The sequence below is a fragment of the Apis florea genome, unplaced genomic scaffold (genome assembly GCF_048593485.1).
Source record: "Apis florea isolate Af1SG1 unplaced genomic scaffold, ASM4859348v1 contig_3170_pilon, whole genome shotgun sequence".
In the NCBI taxonomy this organism is placed as follows: Eukaryota; Metazoa; Arthropoda; class Insecta; order Hymenoptera; family Apidae; genus Apis; species Apis florea.
The window spans coordinates 313,183-332,765 of NW_028256714.1; the positions used below are offsets into that span (position 1 = coordinate 313,183).

At 47.8% G+C, this 19,583-nt stretch overlaps 2 protein-coding genes across 5 annotated transcripts in view; one reads left to right on the plus strand and one right to left on the minus strand.

Moving 5' to 3' along the window:
- The window catches only part of LOC100868571 (L-lactate dehydrogenase A-like 6A), a 78,185-nt gene that overhangs the window by 57,842 nt on the left and 760 nt on the right, over positions 1 to 19,583 (minus strand). Inside the window, exon 1 of one of the 3 annotated variants that reach the window (XM_086909897.1) lies at positions 16,281 to 16,547. The exons of the other annotated variants lie outside the window; for them this stretch is intronic. The gene's annotated coding sequence lies outside the window, so the exon portion shown is untranslated. Of the gene's footprint in view, positions 1 to 16,280; positions 16,548 to 19,583 lie in introns of those variants that run through there. 3 annotated transcript variants of the gene reach the window in all.
- LOC100868453 (uncharacterized) overlaps positions 1 to 19,583 on the plus strand; it is a 56,057-nt gene that overhangs the window by 9,961 nt on the left and 26,513 nt on the right. The gene's annotated exons all lie outside the window — the stretch shown is intronic.

The following is a 19,583-nucleotide window of genomic DNA, read 5'->3' on the forward strand; positions in this document are numbered from 1 at the left end:
ATATCCCGCGTGTTAACCGCTTTTCCTCGCGGTAAACACTCGGAGAGAAGGGCATTCCTTTCCGCTTCGCTCTCGCGAAAACAGCCCTTGGCCCGACTCGACTCGACTTATAACTCTCGACCTAAGTGCTCTTCTCCCCGGGTTCGAGTTAATCGCGGCGAGAGAAAATCGATCCTCGGAATCGGATTCGAACACTCTCGAAAGCTGGAAAACAGGAGATTGCTCTTCTCTCGGGGTTAACCTTTTCGCTGCTAACCGTAGACGATTATCGTATCGATATCCACGAGCGAGTTGTCGTATCTTTCTCTGGAAGTTTAGCATCGTCGATTTTTTTTTTTCTTCGATAAACACCGTTTTTGCTGCGAAAAATTCGTGAGAATTTGAAAGAAAAGAAGGAGTCAAGGGACGATATCGCGTTGAAACGAGGATAACAAAGCCTATTAACGGGTTCTGTTTCGATCAAACGAGCTTCGTCTCGATTAACGCGAAATAAATATCGATCCAAACCTGTTTAAACAACGATCGAGATCGAATTGCGCGTTCAAAATGACACGATTCCTCGAAATTATACGTCCACCCGTCGATTTCCTATCGCGGCGGGACATTTCCTCCTGTGCTCGTCCTCCCTCGAAGGAATAGAGCGCTAAGCGACCGGCTGCGAGACGAATCGCGCGAATTATTCGGCGGAGAAAGCAGGAGGTTTCCACGACCGATTACCGATTTCCACGCACGTTTATCCCCGGCGAGGAATAGTCGGCCCAGCTGATGCACCGGCCCCGTCAGCTGGAACGCGCCAGGGTGGATCCCGCCAATTTTCTACGAGTATCGATATTTTGCGCCGACGAAAGGGGGATCCCTGCCTATTTCGTTTCGAAAAATAACCTTTGAATTAACCGCCCGAACGTACGATGATTCCACGCCTCGTCGAGTCGTTTTACTTCTCTTTTTAAAATTCTAATTGCATTTAATTACGATTATTCTTGGCTGAATACTCGGATGGCCCTCTCCTTCCCGCTTATCCTCGCAAGCGGTATACTCGATTGGGCGGTATTTCGAATAATTACACGTCGAAAAGGGATTCGCGAAGGGCGTTTTTGCGCGCATCGAGGTAGAAAGAGAGAGAGAAAGGAAGAAAAGGAAAAAGAGCGCGATCCTTGGAATCACGCGATATCCCTTAAATGACGGGTGGACGAAGGCCGGTCGGCGTAATTCGCGATTATTGAGACGTCGAGGAGGAGGAGGAGGAGAGGCATCGATGAAGATGTCCGGTCGGTTAACGAGAGAGAGATGAATAGGTGGGCTCCTCGTTCGAGGGAACCGCAGAGAAAAAGAGAGGGGGGAAGGATTCGACAAAAGCGGGCTCACGAAACGCGAGGAGGAACACGCGACGAAATTTAAAAACAACAATTGCTCCTTTGACCGATTATTTTATCCAAAGGCTTGGACTATCGATTGGCCATTTTCGAACTCTCGAATTAAAATTTAAACGGAATCGAACGATTGTTCGAGGAATCGTTTCTCGCGCGGAATCGGTAGGCAAATTGGGAGGAGATCGCGGGTCCTACGAAGACGCTTTTAATGGAGACGTTGAAGAGAGAGAGAGAGAGAGGGAGGAAGGAAGGATAGGGGGAATAAGGAGAATAAGAGGCGATCGCTTTGGGCGAAAGGACCCGTGGTCGTTTTCCCAAGCGAGGTGGAAGAGGAGGATGAAAGGGGCCGCTACTCTTGGCTCGGTCCACGGAATAAAAAGGGGGATGGATGGCGGAGCCGATTCGTAGGTAATTCGTTTCTCCTTTTCGAACCTGTATTTAGCCTTGCGCGCCGCCTATATATTTCTGCTCCCCTCCCCTTCGCATACGCGCGAACAAACATTCGGGGAGCTCGTAATCGGGATCCGTAGGCAGGGAAAAAATGTACATCTCGATGCTCGTTGGTTTTCGTTGAAAATAAATGGAAAAGTGAAAAGTGTTTGTATCGCTTTCATCTTTTCGAGAGAAGAAGTAATAAAAATCGCGCGCGCGACACGATTCTATCGTCACGCTTGTTTGTACAAACTCGAACCCTTTTCCTTTTTTTTTTTTTTTCCCTCCCTCTCCTTTAGGCCCCGGGAGAATCTCCCGACATGTGGACGAGGAGGCCGGTTGTGAACATCGGTTGAAATATCGAGAGCAGCTGTCCCTCCCCTGTAAACATCACGATTTCGTATTCTTTTAAACACATCGTCGAAACCGAAAACTGTCGCACGAAAAACGGTGTGTGTTATTGGAGAGGAAGGTGGAGAGGAAAGAAATAGTAAATACCGTCTCGTCGCATCTTTTTCACGCTATTCCAGCCAGAACCAGTAGTTTTATTCCCCGTAATAAACAAACTGTTGGTTGGAAATGAAATAATCACCGTGAACACGACACCCCGCGCCGGACGAGCGCCGAATCCCGGCCGAGCAATATTCCCGCGCCTGAAACACGCTCGAAGCGTGGTAACGACAAGCTCCTCTTCCCCGCCTCTGTGGGAGGGAGGGAAACGGGGCTTAAAAGCCGCCGTAAAAGGAATGGACGGCCGAGTGGACCGCTTTAAAAAGGCTGGGTGAAAAGGGATCGTATTGGCGAGCGCGGGCCCTAATTAGCGTTATCAGCCGACGCTCGAGGGAAACGGAAACACGACAAAACACACCGAGTTCGATACGATACAGCCTCTCTATCCGTTGGATTAAAGGAATCGAACGAGCATTTCGAAACACCTTGCCTCTATTACGCGTGCAAATATAGGTTGCTTCCCCTTTTCTTCTACGATCGTAACTTTTGACCGAGTTCGAATTCCTTCCCCTGTTTTCTAGTCCTCGTTAGTCCTAGAAGAAGAAGGAAAGTTTCCTTCTCTCCGCTTGGGGAGAACTCTGCAGAACGTGGGGAAAAAAAAAAATCGTAGGAAAGATTTAAATTTTAATTCGAAAGACGACGATCGACCCACCCGATTCACGCAATAGCAAATCTTGAATTTGGAGAAACGAAGAGAAGGAACTTGTTCGTCGTCGGGCACAGTTTCGGCGTGGGTAATGGCCGCCACGAAAGGTTGCCGCCCTCTTTTCTCGCGAAATTATCGTTTCCAGGCGGCCGGTTAGCAGCGATCGAAGAGCTTCGTCGTTCGCAACGGCGGCCAAAACGCGATGCCCCTTGTGTTTCCGCCACCTCATGAGAGAGAGAGAGAGAGAGAGAGAAATGGGCGATAATGGGTGAGAGAGGGAGAGAGGTTGCTCGAGGCGGCGAGGCGAGATCGGTTCGCACGATCTCTCCGCGGTTGGTTCTTCGTAAGGGAGGCTCGAACGATAAATATTCCATTACGAACGCGTTCTGGATAATATTATGTTAATTGGGTGTAGCTCGCGGGCTAATCGTTGCCCTCTCTCTCTCCCGCGGTGCGACAAGGAGAGAAGGGATTATACGATTATAATTAAACGGTTTCGAACACGGTGTAACCGATCGAGTTAACGCTCCTGCTCGATCCGGTTCTCTCGTTTCTCGCCGCTACGATTTTATTATTAAATCTCTTTCTCCTTCCGAATTTCGCTCGATTTAATCCGGATATTACGCTTTGCTTCACCAAAAATCTGCACTCTCCTCTCCGTAAACTCACTCGAGTACGTTCTTTTTATTCTATCGTTGCGTTTGGTTTCGCGTTGTTATCGTTTCTTTCCAATCCAACCAAGAAGGAGAAACGAGGCTGGATGAATTAATAACAAACGAGAGAAGGGAATCTAAATCGAGGCTAACTATTCCTCCGTTCGAAGGGGTGCGGCAAACTTCCGCGAAGCAACGAACGAACCGCGTTTAAACGTAATGCATCTCTCTCTCTCTCTCTTGGAGACACGTCGATGGCTCGCGCGATAGATCCAGATAAGGGGATTCCTAATTTCCATGCAAATCAGCCAATTTATTTGGAACGATTAGGCTAATGCCAACCTTCCCCCCCGCCCTGGCAAAACTCGAGTTCCTCTTCGGATCGATGCTCATCCCGCCGCCTCAATTCTTTCCGTTTCACCCGCCCAGGTTGTTGAGTCGAGGATTAGATGGAGGGGGAGGGTGGTCGCATCGACGCCCACGCATCGAGGCATTCTCGAGCGAGGAAACGTGGAACAATGGACGGTGATATTCTCGATTAACGATACCCCCGGCGGCCCCGTGTTATAGAAAAACACCACGGCACGCAAACCCTCGAGTTCACGGACTCGACTCGGACGAGCCAGACGATTTTTCTCATCCTTTTCTCATCGGGATGAAAATTGTATATCGCCGTTAATAAAGGAAACGACCGATATTATAAACTCGATATCACAATTGCAAAACGGTGTTCGATCTATTCTTAACCAACTTCTCCTCCTATCCAGCTATCCTATCGGACAGGTAATTCTCGCCGACGAGTTTAACGCTAATCCTACCGACATTTCGTGTACCTACCTATTCCTAGCATGAGCGGTCAAATGACAAAAAAAACATTTGTACGTATCTTAATATAGAAAGAGCTTCTTAGCTATATTAATTGGATATTGAACAAAATATTTTTCTGGTGTTGCAATAATCGGTGTGATCGGTTATATCTGCATCGAATTTTGTGCTATTGTAAAAATCCTGTACAGTAACTTTGTATACAAGAAATTCTAAAGGAAATTTCGAAAACGTAGTGTTAATTTCTGTAATATCTTCTCTCTAATAAAAGAATATGTAAAAGAGGAAACGGGGAAAATCCGATCCGGATTCGGAAGTGGAAGGAAGATATAGTTGGAGGGATTTCACGGCCCATGAATATTTATACATCGGTTACCAGTTAATCTAGTTGCTCGAGAGAGGCCGACAAAGTTCCGAATCATTATGTCCGGCCCACGCATTCTTACCGCGGCGGTCGAGAGGAAGGCCCCCAGAGCTTCTCTTTTTCATCGTCCCTCCTCTCTCTCTCTCTTTCTCTCTTGTTGGAGGAGGAACGGTCGAGTTGGATGAAGGAAGAGCGACGGCCGGTTTGCCCGGCGTGGACGAGGAGGGAGAGTATAGGCCGGCTGCACCGGGGCGGTCGAGGTGGTCCAAGCTCTGCTGGTGGCCTGCTCTCGCACTTACACACTCGATCGCACATTCGATCTTGGGTCGCGAGGCGATCGCAGACGACCTCGGACGTCACCGTGGAAAGGGGCTAGTCCGCGAAACGGGGAACTGGATCGACCGGCAGAGAGAGAGAGAGAGAGAGAATCGAGTTTAGTTTAGCTTTCTCGATCGATACTTGTTTAAAAATCTATCATCTTTATTCGTACGCGTTTGATTTTTCGACCTGTTTCTTAAACTTAAGTTAAATCGTACGTAACGCTGGATTTCTCAGCGATTGGTGGTTTCATGGATATATATGTATATATAGAAGGAACTTTGTAAATTACAGATCAGTGTTAAATTGAGGATCGAATAGAAATACAATATAAAATATCTCGGAGCGAAGAAATAATGGAAGCAATCCCGGTGGAGGTTAATGAACGCGCTCCATCAAGTCCCTTCCCTATTCGGGATATTCTAATAAAGCATGGGTAAGCGGAAAAATGTTTACAGTGGCTGGGATTAGCGGCGGACAGGTAGCGAGAGGGGGAACGATTGCGATCTTTGCAGCGCGCGTAATTCCGTTCGAGTGTATCGAGGAAGAGGAACCGTTAATGACGCGAGAACGGTTTCCCTTAATGAACCGCATAGAGATCGCAATTTACGCACGTGTTTCCGTCCGCTAACGAGAATCGTTATTCTCCCCTTTCTTCGAAATGTGGGAGATGCGGTCATTCAAAGGATGCGAAGCAAAATTAACGCTGTTGATTTTTGCGTGGAAAATAACGACGGATCCGAGCAGGATTATAGAGAAGAGAGGATTTCGTAATCGGATGGACGGTATCCGATCATCTCGAGGCGATACGCGGGCACGAAGGCTGATTAAAACGGTGAAATATCGTCACGATCTGTTGTGCAACGCTCGTTACGTAACCGAGCCGGATTGATGGCCGCGACAAGATTGTAATTACTAGGCCTAATGAGGAGGCGATCGATGATCGGTCGTAATTTCTCCGTTACCTCGATACCGAGCTCGATGAATTTCTCCGAATTCGTGAAAGATTCGATCTGTCAATATCCGTCCACCAGTTGCGATACGTTATTCATCGTTTATTTTAATCGAACGAAGAAAACGCGAATACGGTTGGAATTGTTGGAGGATAATTTCGCGTTTATTATACGCGTCAGCATCCTCTCGATGAACCTAATTAATTCGCGTGAATTTCTTCGTCTCTGACAAAAGATTCGATTCGAGTCAACGTTAGGATGAAATTACGATATGCTATACCGGTATGCTAATCATGAGCGAAGGAAACGGGAATATGATTGGAATAATTTCACGTATATCGCTCGAGGTGATCTCGAGCTAAATCGAATCCAACGATAAAATATAATTACTCGCGTGAATTTCGAATTGACAAAGAAAGATTATTGGAAAATCAACAGTTCCAGTTACATTATTTATCGTATTTAAATCGTGACGAACGAAGGAAAAACGAAGGAGTACGGAACGAACGTAATCGGAGGGATAATTTCACGTATATCGGCTCGTCAGTATCCTCTCGGCGAATCGAACGTGTGATCCGTTGCCTCGAGCTCGAAATCGATAAAATGTAATTACCCGCGTGAATCTCCTCGTCTTTGAATTCGACGTTCCGATCGAAGTTGCGATACACTGGTATTTTAATCGTGACGAACGAAGGAAACGAACGAATACGAGCGCGGTTGGAACGAATGTAATTGGCGCGATAATTTCAGCTTTACGCGTCAGCATCCTCTCATTATACTCCGCGGCGAGTAATAGAGAGTGGTCGAAACGAGATCGAGATAAGGACGCGATCGCGGTGGGATCGGACGGAGATCGATCGAGCTGGTAAAGTCTCAATCGTAATGAAGAGCGGTGACGGGCAATGCCGGCGGTGACCCGGCTTCCGAAGCGGCGTTGACCTCGTCCGCGATCGGTCAATTAAATCGTAAGAATCGCGCCGGCAATTTTCTACGCCTTGTGGACTTTCTACGCCAGCGAACGAATCGTTTCTTCTTTTTTTTCGAGTATCGATGCGTACGTTACGAGTAGAGTTTCAATCAAACGATGTATCTAGAGTTTTGTCAAATGTATTTGCAAAAAATAATTATCTTCTCCCTTGGTTCCATTTCGAGTGTTAACTCGGATTCGAATGACGATCGATAATAATAAAGGCAACAAGAAAGAAACTCGAGAATAATCTCTCTGTTTATGATGGATCGCACCCGATTTCGGAGCTAATTACGGACGATCGCCACATTTGTATTTATCTCGTTGATCGAAGACGGTATAATCACTCGTCCGACTGATCTCGATCGCGTAACGAGCGGTCGAAATTTCGGGAAAGTAACGCCTTCCACGCCTCGGCGATAAAACCTCGTGCGATTTAGCGTTCCTAAGCGTTCCATAAATTCCCTCTTGTTGTCCTTCCCAAATCCCAATATCTTCTCTACGTATGCGGATTATGCCCTTTTCTCACGGATTAAACGTCGAAATTTCGAAAGATCGGTGAGAGAGAGAGAGAGAGAGAGAGAGAGAGAGAGCTTCTACTTTTCTTTCCATCGAAACGCGGACTGTATTTTTTACGATCGGCTCGACGTATTAGCGACAGATGCGCAGAGCTATGCCAATTTAACGGTTTGCCACAAAAGCCTAGTCGCCGAGCTAGGCTATACGAGGCGTACGGGGAAGAGGGATGCATTAAATCTCACCCTCCCTTTGAGGCACCCTTGCCTGCCTCCCCTCTCCAACACGAGGCGCTCACAAAAGGAACGGATTCCATGGTCGCGAAGAAATGAATCAACGGGGTGTGTGCGTTTTTCCCTTGTTTTTTGTCGGTCAACTTTGCCCGCGTCGAAAGATTTTTCCAAGATCTCCAAGAACGACGTCTCGAACGCGTGCGAAAGGCGACGACGAACGGTCGACCTATCCCCTTTGTGAACGCGGATGCGTGCGGACGATCGCCGAGGGGGAAGCACAATGGCATCGCTCGCGTGCAGATAACTCGTCTCTCCCGCGTCTGTTCCCCGTCCACCTCGAATAGATACGTTTTCCCCGGCTGACGCGAGGGTACACGCCTCTCCATCCACGGACACAAGAGAAGAGAAGAGGATCCGTGGTGGACCGTCGCCGTCGTCCGTGGAGCGAGCAGGAAGAAAGGGAGATGGGTTGTCGACATGTCGGGGGGAGTGCGTGTTGCGCAGGAATTTGACGTGGAGAGTGCTCGATGCGAGCCACAATAGCATCGGTGATTGCGGATTCGAGAGAGAGATATTTGTATCGCGTGATCTCGAGGTTAAACTCGAGGAAGGAGAGAGAGAGAGAGAGAGAGAATTTTCGCGTATAACTGTTAGAAACGTTAGAAAGTAGCGGGAAGATGAGATACGCGTAGGAGAGGAGGAGGAGGAGGAAGCACGCGGTGGAATCACGCGATTCCGCTTGCCGGTGATGATGGTGGTGGTGGTGGTGGTGGTAGGTTAAATCCTGGTTGATCGCGGCATCCTTTGACCACGTCCATCCACACACGGTTTCGTACACGGTGCGTACGAATTTAAAGGATTTCGTGAAATCCGAAGGTCGGGCGGAGCGGGCGGGGAGAGGCGGCGTATCCTTCTCTCTCGAGGCACAGCTCGAGGCAGGATGAAGACGTCCAGAGCTTCGTGGCAGCTCAAGGTCTGCCACTTCCCCCTCCTTCGTCCCTCCTCCTCCTCCCTTTCTTTCGGCGCGGCGCGCCGCTGCCTTCGGCGTTTCGGCGTTCGCGAGAACGAGACGGAGGCAGCGAAGAACGTGGCCGAAGGACGAAGAGAGGGGATGACTAGCGGAAAAGTATAAAGGGGAGGGAGAGCAGGAACCCAACCGACCGAAATAATAGGTTGCGCCTGTGCGCTCATTAACCTTTATACCTTGGCAGAGCAGCTACGAGCACCACCGCCGACCTTCTTCCTTTCTTCCTGCCGTAGCTCGGCGGACGATACGTGTGTTTGCTTTGCCATGATCGGCCGCGCGCACGCACGCACACACGCGCGCGCGAGGGCCGCGATTCTCTTTGTCGAATCGAACGCACGGTCGAAACGTGTCGGTATTTGAGAACTTTCGAGTTTTCGCGCGGATACTCGATTCGATCGAATCATCGTGTGCCGTTATATTTAAGAGACGAGAAAAAAATTGGAGCGAGTGTTAATTTCCCGCGAGTGATGTGAAAGCGAGCGCGACTAATGCGATCGTGAGCTGGAACGAAAGATTATTCGAAATGCGGAGCGAGAGTCCGTCCAACGACGTGTTTACGGATTAAAATGTTGCATTTCAGACCGATCGAGGCCGGTCTCTTCTCTTTTCACGGGATTATCACGGTTTCGATGTTGCGGCCGAGCAACATCTTATATCCCAGCCGATCGATCCTTTCGAATCGAGAAACGATTTCTGGGAATATTCGTCCGCGAAGTAATCGTCGTTCGAAGTACCCGACGAGGTGGGAAAATTTCGAAACCAGATCCAACGTACGACATGCGTCCACTTTGCGGTTGGTGGAAATACACGAAGTGGATTCCGTTTCGAATTCCACAACGCGACGAACGCGCCCTTATCGATATCTTATCTTATCCATGATCAGGCCGCGTTCCACGGTGGCGAAATTCGTAAAGGGGTTTGATCGATTCCACCTATCCCGAGACGCGACGAGACAAAGGAGGCGCGCGCGGTAGGAAGCTGATCGCCCGAGCCTTGTGCCCGCTCCTCCACCTGACAGAGGCCCACAGATTTATCACTGTACCTACCCGAACCAGATATCATCTCGCCTCCACCGTCCTCGTGTCCCGTCATACGTAATCCCGCCGCTCCGACAGCTCATCTATTTATGTAGCGTTTCTCTCCTCCCCCTCCTTTTCTCTTTCTCCTCGTGCGCCGCCTAGCAACCCCCTGCCAGCTATCTCCTCCTCCTCGCCCCAGTATACCTTTTCTTCCAGAGATTTATACGCGATCCGTGCGTGTATGCGGGGATCGAGTTCGATTCGAGTTTGAGCAGAGACCTTTTTCTTCTTTTTTTTTTTTAAACCGAGTTTTTAAAAAAATCGTGTCGCGATTGTTTGACGTCGTTGAAATGAATTTTGAAAAGAAGAAAAGCATCGACGAGTTTTTCGACCGAGTAGTTCGCCTTTTTCTTTTTTTTTTTTACGATCGAATACGATCTGTACCAAGATGAGTAAAAGTAGCTCGTAAGTACACACAGCTCGTTTCCGCTTTGTTCGTTGGTCGGTTCACTTTCACCGATTATACTTACACGCGCTCGACACAGCGACATCGACGTTGGGTTATACGTTTCCGTTAATGCGGTCATTTTTTTAGGCAACGAGAGCATAGCGTGTTATTAAGCCCGAACCATTTCTCCGGCCGGACGCTTGTCCGTCCTAATCTTGATCGAAACACGAAAGTACTACGAGGAGAAAGAAAGAAAGAAAGAAAGAAAAGAAAGAAATGTTGTACGTGGCAGGTAGAGGAACAACATTGGCCCGCGTTTGTGAAAGGCTGCGCTCGAAAAATAAAAATTGAGCGTTTTGAACGCAACCTCTCGCAAACTGGAATTCCATTTAACGCGATAATAATCTCGTCGAAGGAGTCGATCGTTGCAATCGCGTAAAGTCGCTAAGATGCTTCGATTTTTTTATAAAAAAAAAAAAAAAAAAAAAAAAAAAGGTAAAAATATTTTACTACCGAAATCTTCTCGAAAAGTAGAAGAAACCGTATAAAAGTTCCTTTTTCGTTTTATCTCGATATGTCGATCCGTTGCCGAGATATAGGAACTCGCGACTAAGATTTTTTACTGGGAATAGGAAATCGCGACTGTCACCTGTCGTCTTATCTAACACGGTTTAGGTTAGGAGAGGAGACGAGGGAATCGAGTAAGAGAATCGACGGAAATAAAGTAAGCGATTAAAAAAAGAAAAAAATATTCTTTTCTTTGCACGACGAATTATTTCGGGAACCAAAAGTCAGATAGAAAAAGCATTTTAAAGGAATAGATCTAAGCGTTTCTAACGAGCGATCGTTGACTCGTCGTCACCGGGAATCTTCAAATTTTTCTTTTTTTAATTTTAACAAGATCTTTAATTAGATTTAAGGAACGCTATCGTAGATAATAGCTCGGTGGCAAGTCGCGGTGGATTCGCAACTGGAATTAACTTTTAATAACGACATCGTGCAACTGAAAGTGATACTTATTTAACCGCCATAAAATGCGCGCGACTCTCGTTATTTTTAATGGCTTGAAAACGTGTTCCAGAGGGCAGTAAAGATTAGAAGCGCCATTATGCGACGAACAACAGCAATCCTCGTCGTTACCCTCGTTAACCACCTCGCTCTTTCGGTTTATAGTCCGTGTAATGGGAAACGAGTGAACAGTTGTTGAAACTTGACCGATTCGAATTTGATCTTTAAAATACTACAATTTTACTAACGACTTTACGCATCTTTCTTCTCCGTGTAGAACACGAAATATTTAAATTTAACGAATATGTAAATTATACATATCGTTAATTCGTAGATCTATTCTATAGAATAAATTTTCAAAATTTATAAGATATCTTTCAGTCGCGTGTTAACATCGATCGATCGAAATTTTGCTATGAATAATTTAATATTATGATAATATCGAATTAATTTGCATGTTAATAAACAGAAATAGGTATTTTCGAAGAACAATACGGGAAGATATTCATTCCGCGGTAACCGAGTGTGAAAAGAATCTAAACGTGCATGATTATATTGTATCCAAAAAGAATACAAAAGATCTTGGATATTGTTTCGCATGAAAGGGAGGAAAACCGGAAGTCGAACGAAAGAAAGGAGTAACGAAGCGTGAAAAATACGCGTTCGTATCTGCGTATATTATTTATGTTTCTACCATTATCGGATTCTTCTTTTCCTCTTTTCTCCCGTCGAAAAACTACCGTTCGTTCGTAAACGAAGAAAAACCTTTAGTAGATAGTAGACGAGTTTCGTTCCAAACGTTAAATCGCTTAATCCGTGGACATTGGCGGATATCTCTGATCCCTTCCTGATTTAATTTCATCGGATGGTCGGTCGGATTTTTTTTTTCGATCCTTTCGCACGATCGATCGTTTCGCTCTCGTAATATAATCATAATAGTTTCAAACTAATTACGCGAATAATCGCGAAGATATTTTCAAAGTATACACCGAACAAGTTCGAGTTTTTAACTTGTGATTTTGGAGAAAGAAAACTGGTGATTTCAATTTACATATTTTTTTCTTTCTCTCTCTCTCTCTCTCTCTCCCTGCTTATGCACGTAAATTACTATGTTTACGAGGAACGAGCTCTTTCGCAAAGAAAAGTATTAAACACGAATTTTGCGAGCGAAAGATGTAAAAGGTTGTTTATAACGCTCGCTAAACAAACGTTGTTGTTGCGAGCCACCACATTGACCCCCTAATAGATAATAGAACGGTATCCAATTTCGACACGGAACGCCGCCGCAATTGGAAACACGATCGAAATTATAGCTCCACCGCTATGTAACCACCACTTTCATCGCGTGAAACTAATTCTACTAATTGTTCGCGCGTGGATCCTAGTAGCGAGAATTCGTGGCCACGCAAAACACGGGGTTGGAAAGCCGGATTAAATCTGTCGTCGGCGGGCAGGGAAATAAGACGTTCGTGAATGGCCGACGTCTCGCCCGATTCGATCCGCTCCGCCGACTATTATCGTTTGTCGACTCGCGTTTTCTGACGCGTTGATTACCGCGTCACCGACTTAATGCGCCTGTCCCCTCCGCCGCTCGAGCGACCGTTGAAAATGGCAAGCACCGCAGGCGCGGGGCCCATTACGGCCACGAAACTCGGTTACAACCGGGAAGATAACAGCCTCGCTCGTAAACGTATTCTCGATAACGCGATCGAGTATAAAGGGATTGTGTGATATATAGATACTCGTGGGAAAAAAAAAAGGAAAAATAGATCGACGACGATTTAAAATACAGATTTGAAGGAGATGCGCGATTAAACTCGAGGCGATCGGTGTGTTAAAGACCGAGTTAAGCGACGAGAGCAAATCGACGAGCGATGATAATCGCGCGAATAAGACGTCGGATGGCGGGCCAGAAGGCCATCCGCGTTCTCGTCTCCCCCTTAAACGGTCCTCGAGCGCGGGATGCCGTGAGGGAAGAGAGAATGGTTGGGTGGAGAGAGAGAGAGAGCGGGCGAAAGAGAACGGTGTGTGACAGCGTGTAATCTCGCCTCGGCTTCGAGCCTCGCCGAAAATAACAGGTTCCTTTTTCCCTCGTTCCACGCAACCTCTCTCTCTCTCTCTCTTCTCTTCCCCTCTTTATCCTCGCCGCACAAAGTTGCGATTTCGTATCAAAGACATTATTAAGCCGGCAGCGATGTCGTGGTCGATACACGCCTCGTCGAGGATCACGGTCGAGAACCGGATCTCTTAATGCTCGATTCGCGCTTCGTTTCACGGGGGCCGGATTTCGGGGGCGATATCGGTAATAACGAATTCATAAAGGTGGACGAGCCGAGTAACACCGTGTATCCGTTACGATCCGTGGACAGGGGGGGAAAGTGTCTGTTCTCGAGAACCGCTACGACGTTGCGGTTTTGCGGCGAATAGTCGGCGAATAGAGCTCGTGTTCCTTTCATTGTTTCAAAATCGCGGCGAGATACACCGGGTGTGTCGGTTATTTCTCGCGTCATCGAGAAGGTATCGAAGGTAAGGTCATTTATACATGGAGAGACAGATCGACGAGCGAAGGCTACTGTTACGCGTTACGTAATAAAACACTCTCGGGAGAAACAAATTACAACCGCGAGAGAGATAACGAATAGATCCGACGTATTTATCGGCGCGTCATCGATTCGTTATTACCGGTATTCTCTATCCCGTTGGCACGAGCGATGGCATAACGTTGGCCAGCGATCCATGCATCACCATGCATCGGCCGATTTTCGATACCGATTTTCGCGCGCGATAATATCGATCGAGACGCTCGAGCGGAGCGCAACGCTCGTGAAAAATGGGTGAAAATCGATCTTTTTCTCGCGCGGCAAGGTCTCGACTCACGAGAGATCGAAAGTTATCCGCGGTTCCCTTTCGTGACGCGAATCGAAAGTGGACGCACGATTTTCTGGCGGGCGTTCTCTCGCCCGTTATTCGTATATATCGAGGTGGAATATCTTTCCTTTTTCGATCGCGGTTCCACGATCGCGACGATGATATCGCGGATCCGCACGAATACCGAGGAATCGATCACCGTAGAGATCGGCGTCGCCGATTTCCCCGATCCAGATTCGCATCGGTGGCCCATTGAAATCGTAACAATACGATCCATTATTGCTCGCTACCTCGCCCGGATACAGATGTATCGTCTAAGAATCGAGCCTTCGTCGAGGCTACTTTCTCCGATTCCCATTCTCGATTCCATAGCGAGAAATTCGGAGGAAACAAGGAGGAGAAGATTTCAATTTCACGATCTTTTCGCGAGAGATGATTAATCGAGTCAGGAGGAGCACGTAGACGCAGAGCGTTTCAAAGACGAAAGAGGGAAAGGGGAATAATGAATAAATTTATTTATTCGGATAATGAACACCCGATACAAAGCGTGTGCGCGCGCAATCCGAAAAGCGTGCGGCGGCGCGTGGACCGGTTCGGAACGGCATTCCCCCCTTGACAGAAACGCCGAATCATTCGAAGCTGTTCCACTGTCAACGTTGGAACACTGAATTCTTATCGACCAGAGATTCGACCTCCTCCTCTTCGATACTACGATATCTTACGCTCAATTAAGCGATCATTGTGATACCTCGACGTCTCGATACGACGTACCGAACCTCTTCGAGTTTCGAGAGGAGGGACGTCGCTCGAGCATTCGAGAGAAAGGGACGAGGAACGAACCTCTTTTGGAGAGAATTGTTATTTCAAACGACTCGACACGTAGTAAAACCCTCGATTCCTTTTTGTCTCGAAACCGAAAGTCGAATGAATTCGAGTATAGGCGCAAATTGTAAATTTCGAACGCGCGTAGGATTGAAAAAAAAAAAAGGGATAAGCGAATTGCCGTGTAACGCTTGATTAATGGTGGAAACGATTAAATAAGGATTTAACGGAAACGCGTTGGCTCTCTCCTTCGCATTCGTAGGAGCCGCATTAGTCGGCTGTCCCGAAGAGAAATTTCTGAACACGAGGCCGACGTGGAGCGTTTAATTTGGACGGGTGGCTGCGCGCTCGGTGGTTCTTATTTCACGCCACGACTGGACGAGGAGGATGACGGCGGTCCACCACGCGCTGTACAACCTTTCTCCGCGGTGCCGTATGGTAATCGCCATTCCGGATTCCTCGCCACGGGTCGCTAGATCATTGCGTTTCCTAGCAATAAATTTGTGTGTAGCCCCGCGTACAACGCTACCTTCCAACCGCCGCCTTCTCTATCTGCCTCTCCAATCTGTGGAGAGACAGAGAAAGAGAGACAGCGATCCGTGAAAAATCCCGGATGGAATTCCGTCGAAAATTCCCACGTCTATCTATCGAAGGGGGGGAGGGGAGGCCGATAAATTCATAAAGATTATTTCGCCGATTCGTTGACGAGAGAGAATCTTCTCCGCGCGCGCGGAACAGAATTCCTTTTCTCTCTTTCTCTCTCTCTCCTTCTTCTTTACGAATTCGAAAATAACTCGATATCTCGATTCCCCAATCTTCGATTCCCTCCCCAACCGATCTTTCGATCACTCGATTCGTTCGAACTCGTTGGTCGCCGAACCCTGCACGTCCATTAACAAACGGCGGCTCGTCACGCGAACGGGATTTTCGAAAAACGAGGGAGGGGCGCAAGGGGAAGGAAGAGAGGAGAGGAGAAAGATCGGTTTGCCGGCGGTGGTGGTTGGGAGGAGAGGGTGGGGGCAAGGTGGATCGCGGATTGAGTCATTATGCTCGGAGGAGACCACAGGGCTTGATGCGGCTGGCATCGGCTCGTGAAAGGAAACCGACCGGATGATTCAACGTATATATACCGGAGGGACAAAGTAGCGTATACGCGACGTCCTTTCCTCCTTCCTTATTCTCCTTCCCCCTCTCCTCATTGTCCCTCTCTTCCTATTTCTCAACGTACATCGTTCTCGACGTAGAGGATAGCGCGGCGAACTGGTTTAGAAACCGAGAACGAGGAGGAGGAGGATACGTACGCGCGTTAGCTAATTCCTCTTCCTCCGGTTCGTGGTCCCCCCGGTTTTCCAACCAATTGATCTCTCGTTTCTCTCGTTTTTTCGTCGACGTTGATAAAGCGGCCTTCCTCGTTACTCGGGGAAATTTATTAACGGTGGGTTCTTCTTCTTCTTCGCTCGCTTTTCGAACGTCCACTCACTGTCGAACGTCGCGTCGGGTAGGAAAGGCTCGGTTCGAGCCGAGAAAGTTTTCTTTTTCTCTCTCTCTCTCTCTCTCTCCTTCCCTTCCTTTTCGAGTAAGTAATTAACGTAGTAATGCGAAACGCGCACGTTGGCGTTTACTAATTAACTATAATACACCGCCGTGAAAAAAAGAAGGGGAGGGGAAAGAAAAGAGGAGGAAAAAAGGAAGGAAGGAAGAAAAAAATTGATCGATGTCCGTTTTTTCGCTCCCCGCGATAAAATCTTCTTTCTTTCCCCTACCCCCCTGCTTCCTCCATTTTTTCCTCTCCTCTCCGCGAACGACGCGATAAAACCTACCTACCCGACGCTCATTATGCAAAAGTTTGTTAACGGGCTCTCGATTCTTCTTCGTAATATGTTGCTTAATTAAACGGCGGGTAATTTATGTCGGGAACGGGCGAGCCAGACCTTTGTTATCAAGGGGGGAGGGGTAGGTAATTGGAGTTGGGCGCAAAATCGGCCGAGCAACGCCGCCATCACCACCGGTTTTTTTCTTTACCGGGTGCTAATAAAGATGGCTCGCTACGCGAGCCGTAAATAAATTCTATTCCCGGTTTCGTGCAAAATGTATCGTCTGTTCGAGAAGAAGAAGAAGAAGAAAAAGAAGAAAAAAAGAGCGGATAATTTATACCGACGATAATTTACATACACTATACTACATATACGAACGACGTTAAAACGACGTTTCTCGTCTCATATTCACGGAGCGATCGTTCTTTATCGCATTTAAACGATACGCGAATGAACTAGCCGCGCTAACGAGTTTGCTCGATAATTCGATGCAAACGTTATTTCTTCTCGACTTGTTGATTCTACGTCCTCCTCGATCGGTATAATAACGATATCCTTTATCGAGAGGCTCGAAGAAGAAGAAGAGAATCGAACGGTTATACCATTGCAGCCAAGCGTGGCACAATATTGTGACGTCCAACTGGTCCATCGACCATGTCATTATGGGTGGCTAAGCCGCCACTGGATTTTATCTCGATCCACTGGACTCGGTGTAAGCCGAACGAGTTGACAACTCCGCCGTTCCTTTCGAGAGAGAGAGAGAGAGAGAAAGAGAGAGAGGAGCGGACGACAAATATGAGGGAAAGGAGAAACCGCAGGGGCCGAGGAAGGGAAAAATCCTTGGCCGAAACCACGCGATCGATTACTACCTGACCGTTGGAAGAAAGGGTAAAGAGAAAAGGGGGGAAGGGGACCTTTTGACAAGTCACTTCGGCCCTGGCAACCTGCTTTCGCGGAATCGGTCCCATCGCTCCCGGCTGATACCAATCTCGTATCGTCGAGGCCCACGGTGAAATGCATATTTCGTTTTGGATCGCGTGTCCCTTCCACTTCTTCTCCTTTATTCCCCCGTCTCTCGGCTTAAAATTCGTAAGGTAAAAGCGTAGGTGTCCCCTCGGCGTTTAACGGAATTTATATTCGCCTTCTTTGCCCGCTCTTCGTCGACTCTTCCGCGTTAAGGAGCGATTGAAGTCTCACCCGAGCCAACGTTTGTTTTTCCTTAAGAAGCTTGGATGAAGGGAGAGAGAGAGAGAGAGAGAGAGAGAGAGAGAGAGAGAGAGAGAGAGAGGGAAAAAAGTCGGGTGAAAAGAAAGATTTGATCCACTTGTTTAACGCGTCGCAGGCACGAGACGAATCGTGGAGGATGATAATTTGCGACGTTCCGAGAAGAAGAGCATCGAGATTGTTCTACTTGTCATTCGTCTAACTGTACATTATGTTGTTACGCGTCGCGCCAGTGTGGGAAGATCCGCTGTCGCGACGAGCACGCTCGTCCGCGGACGAGCCTTCCATCGCCATTTACATCCTGTTCCTAATTACCACACGCGTGTCATTCCGTCCAATCTTATTTCACCATCATCTTCCTCGACGATTATCGCGTCTTCCGTAAACCGGAGTGTACGTAAACCGTAAACGAGAAATAATTTTCGAATGCTTAAAGTGGAATCATTGAGGTGATCGAAATGAAATTCGTAAAAATTGAGAGTTTTAGAATAAAAGGGAAAAATAAAGGAAATATCGTATTTGACACGAGATATTGAGAACTCGTGAGAATTCGGATCGTTTCGTTTTTTCCAACGGGCGGCAATTAAATCGAGGAAAGGATAGGCGCGTCACGTGCCTTTTCACGAAATTGAAGAATTTACGAGGTCGGTGATGAGAGCATTTGCCTTTACACCGCGCCTCCCTTAACCCGTTCCCTTAACGGCATCCACCACGACGTATCTCCCTCGAGTTCGAATTTCGTGGTCCCACGTCGATGTTCTTTCGTCTCGTTTCGTCCATCCGTCCATTCGTTGCCGCGCGGATTCAATGTCCATGCAAAGTAAACGGCGGCCCCGGGACTGGCTGTCAATTATCCGTTATATACGGCCCTGGCCCTCGAACCCATTCTTAACGACCCCTTAAACCTGGCCACGGAGACTCCACATCCCCCTCCTCTGTATCGCGCCCGAAAACTCGAAGGCACGGGGAGGTCTCTGTTCGAGGGCCGCGACACGAGGAGGACGAAATTGAAGAGGAGAGGAAGGCGAAACGGTTTCCGGGAATCGTTTGGTATTCCAACGCTACCGCCACTCGCGGCACCTTCCTCCTCCTTCAAACTGCGGACAGATTCCAGCGTGGCCTCGTCCCGATCGCTTCTATAGCCGCGCCGCGAAGTGTGTCAGAATTGCAAATGGACAGCGCGGCACCCGGCCAAACACAGGGGCCGAGAGGGAGCGAAGGAAAGAGGGCGCGAATTCCACCGTGTAATTCTCCAAGGATGGATTCGAGCCGAGACCGAGGAATTCCTGTTCCAAAGTGGGGGAGTGGGTTTCGGCCCCTTGGGTGACGCGTTCCTTGTCGACGCGAGTGGGAAAGATTCGTTTCGATTTTACGAGGGAATCGTTCCTTTGTCCCGCTGGGAGGAACTGTCTCTTTTTCTAGCGCGTGTTTGTTTCACGATGTGCAGAGAGAGAGAGAGAGAGAGAGAGAGAATAAAATCTTTTTCAGCGTCGAGAATCTACGAGTACAATACACGAGTACAGGGACTCGTAACGATTCTGCAACGATCAATTTTTCTGACAAAGT